The following is a 12,511-nucleotide window of genomic DNA, read 5'->3' as shown; positions in this document are numbered from 1 at the left end:
ACGCTAACCTTAACCCTAACCTTAACCACCTAGCTAACGTTAGCAACAACAAATTGGAATTCGTAACATATCATGCACATTGCAAATTCACAACATATTGTACGAATTGCAATTCTTAACATATCATACGAATTGTAATTCGTAACTTATCATACGAACTTGATGATAGATATCCACACATGTACCAGACCAAATGTAACATATCATACTAATTTTAACTTCCATGACTGTCCTTTACTATGTTACGTCTAACCCTGAGTCCAGGTTGCATCAGTCCTATTGCCTTAGCTTGTGCAACAGGTGAGTACTGTATGTATGGCTTTATGGTGGATCAGTAGCTATTGGTGAGAGACCTGCATAGAAGCATAGTGACGTTGTCACGTTATTGTGATATATAAATACCAGCGCAGCAGCCAGCCTCCCTCTCCAAAAGGACTAGCCGAAAAGCTCCAGATGAATTAACTGCATTCCCAGCTTCAAATGAGTTCTGCACCCTGCAGAGCTGGAGCTTGCTGTTTTACTTTGCTAACAGTAAACTACACATTCATCACAATCAAACAAGATATTTTGATTTGATAAGAAAATGTATCTAAGTTTACATAACAATAATGATTAAATTGTGGGCGTTTTGAGATCAGCAAAGATGCAAAAACGGATTATTGAGTGTGTGCTGCTCCCGCTTGGATTTGAGACGAGGACTTGATCGTTGCCTTGATCGTTGTGTAACATCGTCAATTTCTTCAAAACATTTCGTTGCTTTGATACAAGTCTTTAACAGCACCACGTCGATAAAGGCGCGCGTCGGAAGTGGAAAAGATATGGAAATGCGCACTGCGCGAATGGCTAAACTCGGACGTGCCACGGACAGTGTATGAAGCGCTCAGGTAAGTCTTTCAATAGAAATGAATAAAGCGAGCAAATATGTTGGTTTTTTCATGGGAATTATTAAAACAAGATTAAAGTTACATTGTTTAATATGTCCCTAAGCAATGAAGGATTGGTGTGCTTGGTGAAAGCAAGACTACTCTAACACTCTTACAGAGGAGCTGCTGCACACCTGGATGGCGCGTACCCAAACTGTGAACAGGACGTTAGTGCAGTCATTTTACACGCTACACCAGAGAGGGAAACAGATGCGTGGGTGGAAGCAGAATCAGTAGTACTACATCTCTTCTGCAAGGAATCTATTGATTTTGGGTCCTATGTGGGTATAGGACTACATGACGACCACCATATTTCTCATTACATCAAAAATAAAGTTGAGTAAAAATTCTACAACCATCTGCAGTCAATTCATTAACCTCATTCATTAATCAACAGTTGAACAGTTGCTGGCTAGCTGCAGTGGCAGCCTGCCCATTTGGGCGTTAGGGGCAGAGCCCCACATGTGATTGGTCAAATTGTAAAAAATATATATAAAAAAAAAATATATACAAATAAATATATTATATAATTCATGATTATGTTTTAAATGTTTCATAAAAGTGATAAACCCAGATTTTTGCTGTGTAAGTCAACACATGTCGCCTGATAAACAGCATGGGGGAAACAATACAATTGACCAGCCACAGTCATGCTTTTTTTGCCCTACCAGATCTGCGATGAGAAGGTTCTAGCTAGTGTATGGTGCGAGAGACTCATTGGGAGGTAGACTAGAGCAGACCCAGAAGTTCTGACTGAGTGAACATTTCAGCGCTCCAGGGTGGTCCATTTACAGGTGGAAAAACAGGTGGAAAAACAATCCAAGCAATGTTCGCACGGCCTACGCGCCCACGGAGCTGCTGCTGCTGGCAGAGTCAATGAGGGGCAGAGTAGTAAGTAACTGCACCACTTGTTTTGAACAATAAACAATTTTTTAAACAGGAAAATGTACACACAATTAAAAAATTGTTTATTGTTCAAAACAAGTGGTGCAGTTACTTACTACTCTGCCCCTCATTGACTCTGCCCGCAGCAGCAGCTCCGTGGGCGCATAGGCCGTGCGAACATTGCTTGGATTGTTTTTCCACCTATTTGATATGAGGGAGAACTGCCCCAATGAAATCACTGAATTTTATAGCATACATTTTTACAGCACTAGGTAAATGGACCACCCTGGAGCGCTGAAATGTTCACTCAGTCAGAACTTCTGGGTCTGCTCTAGTCTACCTCCCAATGAGTCTCTCGCACCATACACTAGCTAGAACCTTCTCATCGCAGATCTGGTAGGGCAAAAAAAGCATGACTGTGGCTGGTCAATTGTATTGTTTCCCCCATGGTGTTTATCAGGCGACATGTTGTGTTGACTTACACAGCAAAAATCTGGGTTTATCACAAAGCATGATCAAATTAATTAGCTACCTGTAGTAACTTTGAGAAACATTGTGAAATAGTTTGGTAGTATCATGACACAAGGCGAGACCCAGATGCAGACACAGGAGGCAGATTGTTGGAGTCTTACAATGTTTATAAATCCAAAAGGAGTATGCAAGAGAATGATCATGGACTGGCAAAAGGTCAAAACCAGATCAGAGTCCAGGAGGTACAGAGTGGCAGACAGGCTTGTGGTCAAGACAGGTGGTTACAAAGTCCAGAAACAGGCAAGGGTCAAAACCAGGAGGACTAGAAAAAGGAGAAATGCAAAAAGCAGGAGAACAGGAAAAACGCTGGTTGACTTGGAAACATACAAGACGAACTGGCACAGAGAGACAGGAAACACAGGGATAAATACACTGGGGAAAATCAGCGGCACCTGGAGGGGGAGGAGACAATCACAAGGACAGGTGAAACAGTGTCACGATCGTGTGGCGGATTAACGGACCAAAATGCAGCTTTTGGAAAATAAGCCATCTTCTTTATTAAACACAACACGAAGATGAACACGACACAAAAACTCTATACAAAATAACAAAACAACAAAACGACCGTGAAGCTACAAACGTTGTGCACATACAAACAGGCTACAAACGTTCTTACATAGACAATTACCCACCACCAATGAGAGCCCATGGCTACCCTAAATAAGGCTCCCAATCAGAGACAACCGAAATCAGCTGTCTCTAATTGGGAACTCATTCAGGTAACCATAGACTCTCCTAGATAACTAACCAACATAGACAACGCTAGACATATACACTCAACACAAAACCATCTACTACACCCCATAACCCCTTTACCAAATAAACACCCAAAACCAACAAAACATAAACATTACCCATGTCACACCCTGACCTAACTAAAATAATAAAGAAAACAAAGAATAATAAGGCCAGGGCGTGACATAACCCCCCCCTTGAGGCGCGAACTCCGGGCGCACCATACACAGTCTAGGGGAGGGTCTGGGTGGGCTCCCCTCCACGGTGGCGGCTCCGGCTCTGGTCGTAGTCCCCACGTCACCACAGTACCTAACCACCTCCTAGGCTTCCTCCAAACGACCCCCCTCCACATTAACCCCATTGCATTAAGGGGGAGTTCCGGACTAAGGGACAGCTCCGGACTAAGGACCAGTACCAGGGTAAGGGGCAGTACCAGGGTCAGGGGCAGTACCAGGATAAGGGGCAGCACCAGGGTAAGGGGCAGCACCAGGGTAAGGGGCAGCTCCGGACTGAGGAATGGCAGCTCCGGACTGAGGGACTGCAGCTCCGGACTGAGGGACTGCAGCTCCGGACTGAGGGACTGCAGCTCCGGACTGAGGGACTGCAGCTCCGGACTGAGGGACTGCAGCTCCGGACTGAGGGACGGCCCATGGCTGGCTGACAGATCTGGCTGCTCATGGCTGGCTAACGGATCTGGCTGCTCATGGCTGGCTAACTGATCTGGCTGCTCATGGCTGGCTGACGGATCTGGCTGCTCATGGCTGGCTGACGGATCTGGCTGCTCATGGCTGGCTGACGGATCTGGCTGCTCATGGCTGGCTGACGGATCTGGCTGCTCATGGCTGGCTGACGGATCTGGCTGCTCATGGCTGGCTGACGGATCTGGCTGCTCATGGCTGGCTGACGGATCTGGCTGCTCATGGCTAGCTGACGGATCTGGCTGCTCATGGCTGGCTGACGGATCTGGCTGCTCATGGCTGGCTGACGGATCTGGCTGCTCATGGCTAGCTGACGGATCTGGCTGCTCATGGCTAGCTGACGGATCTGGCTGCTCATGGCTAGCTGACGGATCTGGCTGCTCATGGCTAGCTGACGGATCTGGCTGCTCATGGCTAGCTGACGGATCTGGCTGCTCATGGCTAGCTGACGGATCTGGCTGCTCATGGCTAGCTGACGGATCTGGCTGCTCATGGCTAGCTGACGGATCTGGCTGCTCATGGCTAGCTGACGGATCTGGCAGATCCTGTCTGGTTGGCGGCTCTGGCAGATCCTGTCTGGTTGGCGGCTCTGGCAGATCCTGTCTGGTTGGCGGCTCTGGCAGATCCTGTCTGGTTGGCGGCTCTGGCAGATCCTGTCTGGTTGGCGGCTCTGGCAGATCCTGTCTGGTTGGCGGCTCTGGCAGATCCTGTCTGGTTGGCGGCTCTGGCAGATCCTGTCTGGTTGGCGGCTCTGGCAGATCCTGTCTGGTTGGCGGCTCTGGCAGATCCTGTCTGACGTACGGCTCTAGCGGCTCCTGTCTGGCTGGCGGCTCTAGCGGCTCCTGTCTGGCGGACGGCTCAGTGGGCTCATGGCAGACGGGCGGCTTTGCAGGCTCATGGCAGACGGGCGGCTTTGCAGGCTCATTGCAGACGGATGGCTCAGATGGCGCTGGGGAGACGGATGGCTCAGATGGCGCTGGGGAGACGGATGGCTCAGATGGCGCTGGGGAGACGAGCAGTTCAGTCAACGCTGTGCAGACGGCAGACTCCTGCCGGCTGAGGCGCACTGTAGGCCTGGTGCGTGGTGCCGGGACTGGTGGCACCGGGCTGGGGACACGCATCTCAGGGCTAGTGCGGGGAGCAGCAACAGGACGCACAGGACTCTGGGGACACACAGGAGGCTTGGTGCGTGGTTTAGACACTGGTGGTAAAGGGCTGGAGACACGCACCATATAGCTAGTGCGTGGAGGAGGCACTGGTGGTACTGGGTTGGGGCGGGGAGGTGGCGCCGGAAATACCGGACCATGCAGGCGTACTGGCTCCCTTGAACGCCGAGCCTGCCCAACCTTACCTGGTTCTATGCTCCCCGTCGCCTGACCAGTGCGGGGAGGTGGAATAACCCGCACCGGCCTATGTAGGCGAACCGGGGACACCATGCGTAAGGCTGGTGCCATGTACGCCGGCCCGAGGAGACGCACTGGTGACCAGATGCGTTGGGCCAGCTTCATGACATATGGCTCAACGCTCAGTCTAGCCCGGCCGATACGTGGAGCTGAAATGTACCGAACCGGGCTATGCACGCGTACAGGAGACACCGTGCGCTCTACTGCGTAACACGGTGTCTGCCCGTACTCTCGCTCTCCACGGTAAGTACAGGGAGTAGGCGCAGGTTTCCTACCTGACTTCGCCACACTCCCTTTAAGGCCCCCCCCAAGAAATTTTTGGGTTGTACTCACGGGCTTCCAGCCTTGTCTCCGTGCTGCCTCCTCATATCGCCTCCTCTCGGCTTTCGCTGCCTCCAACTCTTCACGAGGGAGGCGATATTCTCCAGGTTGATCCCACGGCCCCTTACCATCCAGTATCTCCTCCCATGTCCAGAAATCCTTTGTGGGTAGGTCCTGTTGCCGCCTTCCATGCCGCTTGGTCCTATGGTGGGTAATTCTGTCACGATCGTGTGGCGGATTAACGGACCAAAATGCAGCTTTTGGAAAATAAGCCATCTTCTTTATTAAACACAACACGAAGATGAACACGACACAAAAACTCTATACAAAATAACAAAACGACCGTGAAGCTACAAACGTTGTGCACATACAAACAGGCTACAAACGTTCTTACATAGACAATTACCCACCACCAATGAGAGCCCATGGCTACCCTAAATAAGGCTCCCAATCAGAGACAACCGAAATCAGCTGTCTCTAATTGGGAACTCATTCAGGTAACCATAGACTCTCCTAGATAACTAACCAACATAGACAACGCTAGACATATACACTCAACACAAAACCATCTACTACACCCCATAACCCCTTTACCAAATAAACACCCAAAACCAACAAAACATAAACATTACCCATGTCACACCCTGACCTAACTAAAATAATAAAGAAAACAAAGAATAATAAGGCCAGGGCGTGACAAACAGATCAGGGCGTGACAGGTAGATTTTTGGGTCAAATGAACCCTTTATCTACCTTTGATAAGCAGATAGCTAGCTAGTTAGCTCCCATGCCAATTTCAAGTCTTTCTAAACTAATATCTGACTAACTCAGATAAGAAAGTTAGAAAGTTAACTTGCTCGCACATCATGCTTTGTGACATTATGTTAGCCATCCCCAGTTAGACAATGTGTTTTCACTTATAGTATCTGCATGCTTGTTGCATTCTCCCTGGGGCACTTGTTCATTTGTGAGCTGGCTGCTCATTCTAAATAGACCCACACCCCTGGGTTTCAACCAATCACAGCCGCCACTGGCTGACTGTCTGTACTTTGCAGGCCAGAACAAATGCACATCAATTGATTTTGTTGACAAAACATACCTGGTTCTCCGAGGACGGTTGCTACGGCATCCCATGCTTTTTCTTTGGACAAAGCGTCCTTGTATTTGGGGTTGCTGGGGTTGTACAGCAAAGAGTGCTTCTCAACTTCGATGATCAAACGGGTGTCAACCATTTTGCCAACTTTGTCCTGTCCTGTCAAATCAGAATAACTTCCAAGGAGGGTTAGGGGAGGGGTCTACTCTACAGCATCATCTGCCTCAAAAGATAATACAAGGTAGACCATCAGCTCTGCAACTGCCTTTCTGTTCATCAGCTGGTTTGAATGTTTAAATGTTTCTAAAAGAAAGTATTGCTACTATACATATAACAACCTACCTCCAGTTATGAACTAGGAAGACTACAATCAATCAATCAATCAAATGTATTTATAAAGCCCTTCTTACATCAGCTGATATCTCAAAGTGCTGTACAGAAACCCAGCCTAAAACCCCAAACAGCAAGCAATGCAGGTGTAGAAGCACCTAAAACTACAGTTTAGTTTATATGGGATTTTCATACAGGTAGCCTACTATTATTGTATTGATGTAGCCTACTACTATTATTCATGTTTCTATTACATTTTTACTATGAAGCTGAGTGAATATGTTTTTAAGTGTCAAAAAAAGATTTAGGCACTTTGTATGGTGTTTATGCATGTGGATACGAGAAAAATAGACTCCAAACCTAAATTTAGGTTGCTGCTACAGCAGCTGCACAACACCTATGATTTATGCACGTGCTGATATAGCAAATAACATTGACTACAGAATGACTCTTATCAACTCAGTATCAAGCAAGTCTCACAGAAATCCATGCGTGGCATAGCTAGGCCGTTACATACTCTTATTATTATTAGTGTGCTTGCTGAAGGCAAGACCACTCTAGATCTCTTACATAATAATGTGAATAATATTTTGGGCGGCATAAATTAACGTGGGCTTGAATGAGAACAATTGTAATACATTGGTAGCTATTCAACAGTGTCCTGCTCCTCAGCCAATTAAACTACATGACCAACTTTAAAATGTTCAGGCTATACTAACTACAAAATTCTCTAAAACCTTTCTAAACTATATAAATAAATGTATTTGCATACATTTGCATAACACTTAATGGATTCAATGCCAGCCCTAAGAACAAAGTGGTGGACATTTTAAAAGCTACCACTCTTTAACCATTTCAGCTACAAACATTAAAACAACTTTAACATTTTCAAAACTTAAAAAAATTATAACTATTGACATTTGCATAAATTCCCAAAACATTACCCATCTAAAATAGCAGTAACTCTTGAACCGTTCAAGCTAGAAACACCAAACCAACTTTTACATATTCAGGCTATCAATCAATACATCAATAAATCAATTAATCAATCAATCTTTCAATCTACCTACTTTTTCAACTATAACCGGTCACTACCTTTACTACTGCAGTCACTAGCACTACCATAAATACTTCAAGACAAGCTAGCAAGCACACACATATTCTTTAGGAAATGTACTTTTCTAGTATGTCTGTGTTATTCTTTTCACATGGCTGAACCAACTTTATATGTATTTTACAATTGTAAAATGTGAACAATTCAAAGCATGAACATTTTTGGCCTGCAGGCTTTTGCATTGATATGCAGCATTGCCTGTGTGTAGTTTTTTTTATTAGTTCAATGACTGACTGTGAAACTATCTGACTTGACATTAGGTATTTGCTCAGCGTCACCTATCATAGCGTTTTACTGTGACAGAAGTCACCCGGAGATGAGCTGATTTACTGCCAGGGCATGCATGTCCTTAAAGATAAGAACGCTCCATTGTGGTTAGCTAAACATGTCATAAGATAGTTGACAAGGACATCATCCAGAGTTTCAAATGAACAGATATGCCACTTTTCCAGTTCGTTCTTGTTGCAGGGCGCATTGACAGGAATTAGAATTTGACTATAGAATACCATGCCTTTGTTATGTGTGACATGACAATTGGAAAGAAAGAAGATTACACAGGCAGCCACATTCTGATATGTTGTCCAATTATTGTCAAAAGAGCTGATCTGATTGGTCAAAAGACCAATAAACAGCAACATATCAGAATTGGGCTGCCTGTGTAAACGCAGCCAAAGAAGAGGTGTGGAAAGAATGTCACCATGCAGGTTTGCAGATAGTCGCCCCGTTTCCATCCAACCATGTTTCTGTGTAAAAGGTAAGTGGATGTAGGAGGGCAACATGATGCTATTCTATTAATAGGCTATTTGCTCCAAAAATGCATTTTCATCGCCATGTGGATTTCCACAAGTGATTACATAACCTTTCACATGTGAAATCATGTGAAACCATGTGGTTTTGGAACACTTCATATGTGATGATATTTCACATTAACCTTCACATGTGAATTAAAATGTTCACATAATGCACTACAAGCTCAAATGTGTCATTAGGATGTCCCCGGAACATCCTGAAATAGCCACAGTGTTTTCAACTTACAAATGTGATGCACATGATTACATTGTGTATGTATATTTATACTGTCATTGTTATTCAACATGTTCTCACTCTGGATTTGAACTAATAACTTCTTAGTCCCCGGTATTCTGATCCTCCTGCTATGCCACCATGTCTGTGTGAATAACTGAGTTCATCTGTACACTGAGTTCACTCCCTACAATTTGGACTTCAACGTAAATCTCAGCATTGTATGAAGAAAAACGATTTGATTTATCATAGTGATTCAGGAGTAACATTTAAACATAATAACATTAGACAACTATACAAAACAATTCTAATTCTAAGTAAATAGAATCAATGATGAGAGAATAGTCAGATTAACTGATAACTAAAATAGCAGTGCAGATGGCACTCTTTTGCTAAGTGCAGAGATGTTTTATAGGTACTGAAAGTGATGGGCCTACTGAGAATGTTACAGACTTTGTGGTGCTGCAGAAACATCAGCATACCGAGATGGCGTCATATTGAAAGGTCACTAGTACGTGATCATGCTAAATGTAATCCTATTGTCAATGATACAAGATTTGTACCCAATTTTAGCTGAGCAGCATACCACTTACCTTAAAACCTCCATTTTATTACTTCTCTTACAACAACAAAAAATCACATGAAGAGAATAAGATGTTTTCACTCATTTCAATTTTTTACATGTAAAAATTAAATGAGCATTTTCACATGTGAAAACTTAACTTTCACATGTGGAATTGCATTTTCACATGTGAAAAACTGTCACTTGAAAATCTAATTTGCACCTTAACGGGAAAAACTTTCAAAAGTTGTCACATAGTTTCATGGTATCACATGATGAAATTTTACATCCCCATGTTGTCACATTTATTTCACATGAGATCATGTTTTCATATGTGTAGTTTCATGTTCTTTTACATGTTGACACATGTAATCACATTAACTTCACATAAGATCACATATGAAATTCATATGGTTTTTCCTGTAAGGGAACTGCAGTCACTATCACTACTATAACTTATTTCAAAACTATAAATACTTTAAGACAGGCTATCAAGCACACAAATTTTCTTTAGGAAATGTACTTTTGTAGTTTGTCTATTTATTCCACTCACTCTAGCACTTAAACCGCTTACGCATTCAACACTTAAAATACCACTTGAATGGTCAAAACTTAACGCTACTCCTCTTGAACCGTTTAAGCTATCAAAAGCAAACAAATGTTGAGATATGCAGACTGAAACAATGTAATAATTGCGCACAGCTTTTTGATACTATTATACTTTTCAAACCATAAATATTTTAAATGTGCATTACAATGGTAAAATTAAGATGCTAGCATACATCCAAATGAGGAAAACATTTATTACCCTTCAGAAATACTTGTAATAGGCCTTTTTTTTTTTTAAAGAAAAAAAGTAAGGGCAGATTGCACCATCTGTGGATCTATTGAGGGGTTATGCAAATTGGAGTGGGTCTAGCGTTTCCGGGATGATGGAGTTGATATGTGCCATCACTAGCCTTTCAAAGCGGTAGTCATTTAGGCAGGTTACCTTCGCTTTTATGGGCACAGGGACTTTGGTGGTTTTGTCTGAAATGACAAAATGTATCAACTTGACCAATCCACATTTTGTATTTTGCCCTCAAAAACATATATTTTTTAAAAGACCAACTGTTTTGTGGATCTTCTATGTAACTTTCTTTTAGTAATATGTTGTGCTCCTTTATGGTTTAACTTGGAGACATAACCCAGGTTTAAATTGGACCCGCGGTCCACCAGGTAACACTCCAAATGAATGGCTCAGAAATAATACTTTTTAACACACTTTAATAGTTATACTCAGATAGGCTAAGTTGCCTTTTTACAGAATGGCATTACAGAATTTGCACTTCCATATGTGGAAACATTGCCACTGCAACATGTTAACAACACCTTTTCACATGTGAGGAGAATAACACTATTTCACCATCACACGTGAAAGGGAGATTTTCACCTGCGGAGTTTTCATACATGTGAAAATGCAAATGTGATTTTTACGTGGTTGTTTTTTACTTGTCTTGGTGTGGGCTCAGGAGTGGAGCAGCGGTCTAATGCACTGCATCTCAGTGCTATAGGTGTCATTACAGAGCCTGGTTCGATTCCAGGCTGTATCAGAGCTGGCTGTGATTGGGAGTCCGGTAGGACGGCACACAATTTGATTTTCAAATGTTAAACTGCATATACAAATGTTGAAGTGAAACAGCTAATTTCACATGTGCAACTGCAACTCACATGAAAAGTTGGTGTTAACATGTGAACTCCACATTTTATACATGTGAAAATATGGTTTCACGGGAAATTTACGCTCAACATTTGAAAATGCGATTTTCACATTTTTCAACTGCAAATTTTACGTCCTTTTTTGTAAGGGTAGTATGCAACAGCAAAATCAAAGAATCCCACGGTTGAATAGTTGAACTATTCAATTGTTCAGCCTATAATATATTCCTCTCGAAGGCGTATTCAAATTGCAAGGGCTGCACAGGGAGAGAAATATGTATGCCCTGTCACGCACTTGTCACGCCCTGGCCTTATTATTCTTTGTTTTCTTTATTATTTTAGTTAGGTCAGGGTGTGACATGGGGAATGTTTATGTTTTGTTGTTTTTGGGTGTTTATTTGGTAAAGGGGTTAATGGGTGTAGTATATGGTTTTGTGTTGAGTGTAGATGTCTAGCATTGTCTATGGTGGTTAGTTATCTAGGAGAGTCTATGGTTACCTGAATGAGTTCCCAATTAGAGACAGCTGATTTCGGTTGTCTCTGATTGGGAGCCTTATTTAGGGTAGCCATAGGCTCTCATTGGTTGTGGGTAATTGTCTATGTAGAACGTTTGTAGCCTGTATGTATGTGCACAACGTTTGTAGCTTCACGGTCGTTTTGTTGTTTTTGTTAGTTTGTATAAAGTTTTGTGTCGTGTTCATCTTCGTGGTGTTAATAAAAGAAGATGGCTTATTTTCCAACTGCTGCATTTTGGTCCGTCAATCCGCCACACGATCGTGACAGAATTACCCACCCTAGGACCAAGCGGCATGGAAGGCGGCAACAGGACCTACCTACACAGGATCTCTGGAGATGGGAGGACGAATTGGAAGGAAAGGGACCTTGGGATCAACCTGGAGAATATCGCCTCTCTCGTGAAGAGCTGGAGGCAGCGAAAGCCGAGAGGAGGCGATATGAGGAGGCAGCACGGAGACAAGGCTGGAGACCCGTGAGTACAACCCAAAAATTTCTTGGGGGGGGCCTTAAAGGGAGTGTGGCGAAGTCAGGTAGGAAACCTGCGCCTACTCCCTGTACTTACCGTGGAGAGCGGGAGTACGGGCAGACACCGTGTTACGCAGTAGAGCGCACGGTGTCTCCTGTACGCGTGCATAGCCCGGTTCGGTACATTTCAGCTCCACGTATCGGCCGGGCTAGA

Source organism: Salvelinus fontinalis, chromosome 2 (assembly GCF_029448725.1).
Source record: "Salvelinus fontinalis isolate EN_2023a chromosome 2, ASM2944872v1, whole genome shotgun sequence".
NCBI classification, from domain to species: Eukaryota; Metazoa; Chordata; class Actinopteri; order Salmoniformes; family Salmonidae; genus Salvelinus; species Salvelinus fontinalis.
The sequence above is the reverse complement of the archived record's forward strand: the minus strand, read 5'-3'. Positions refer to the sequence as shown.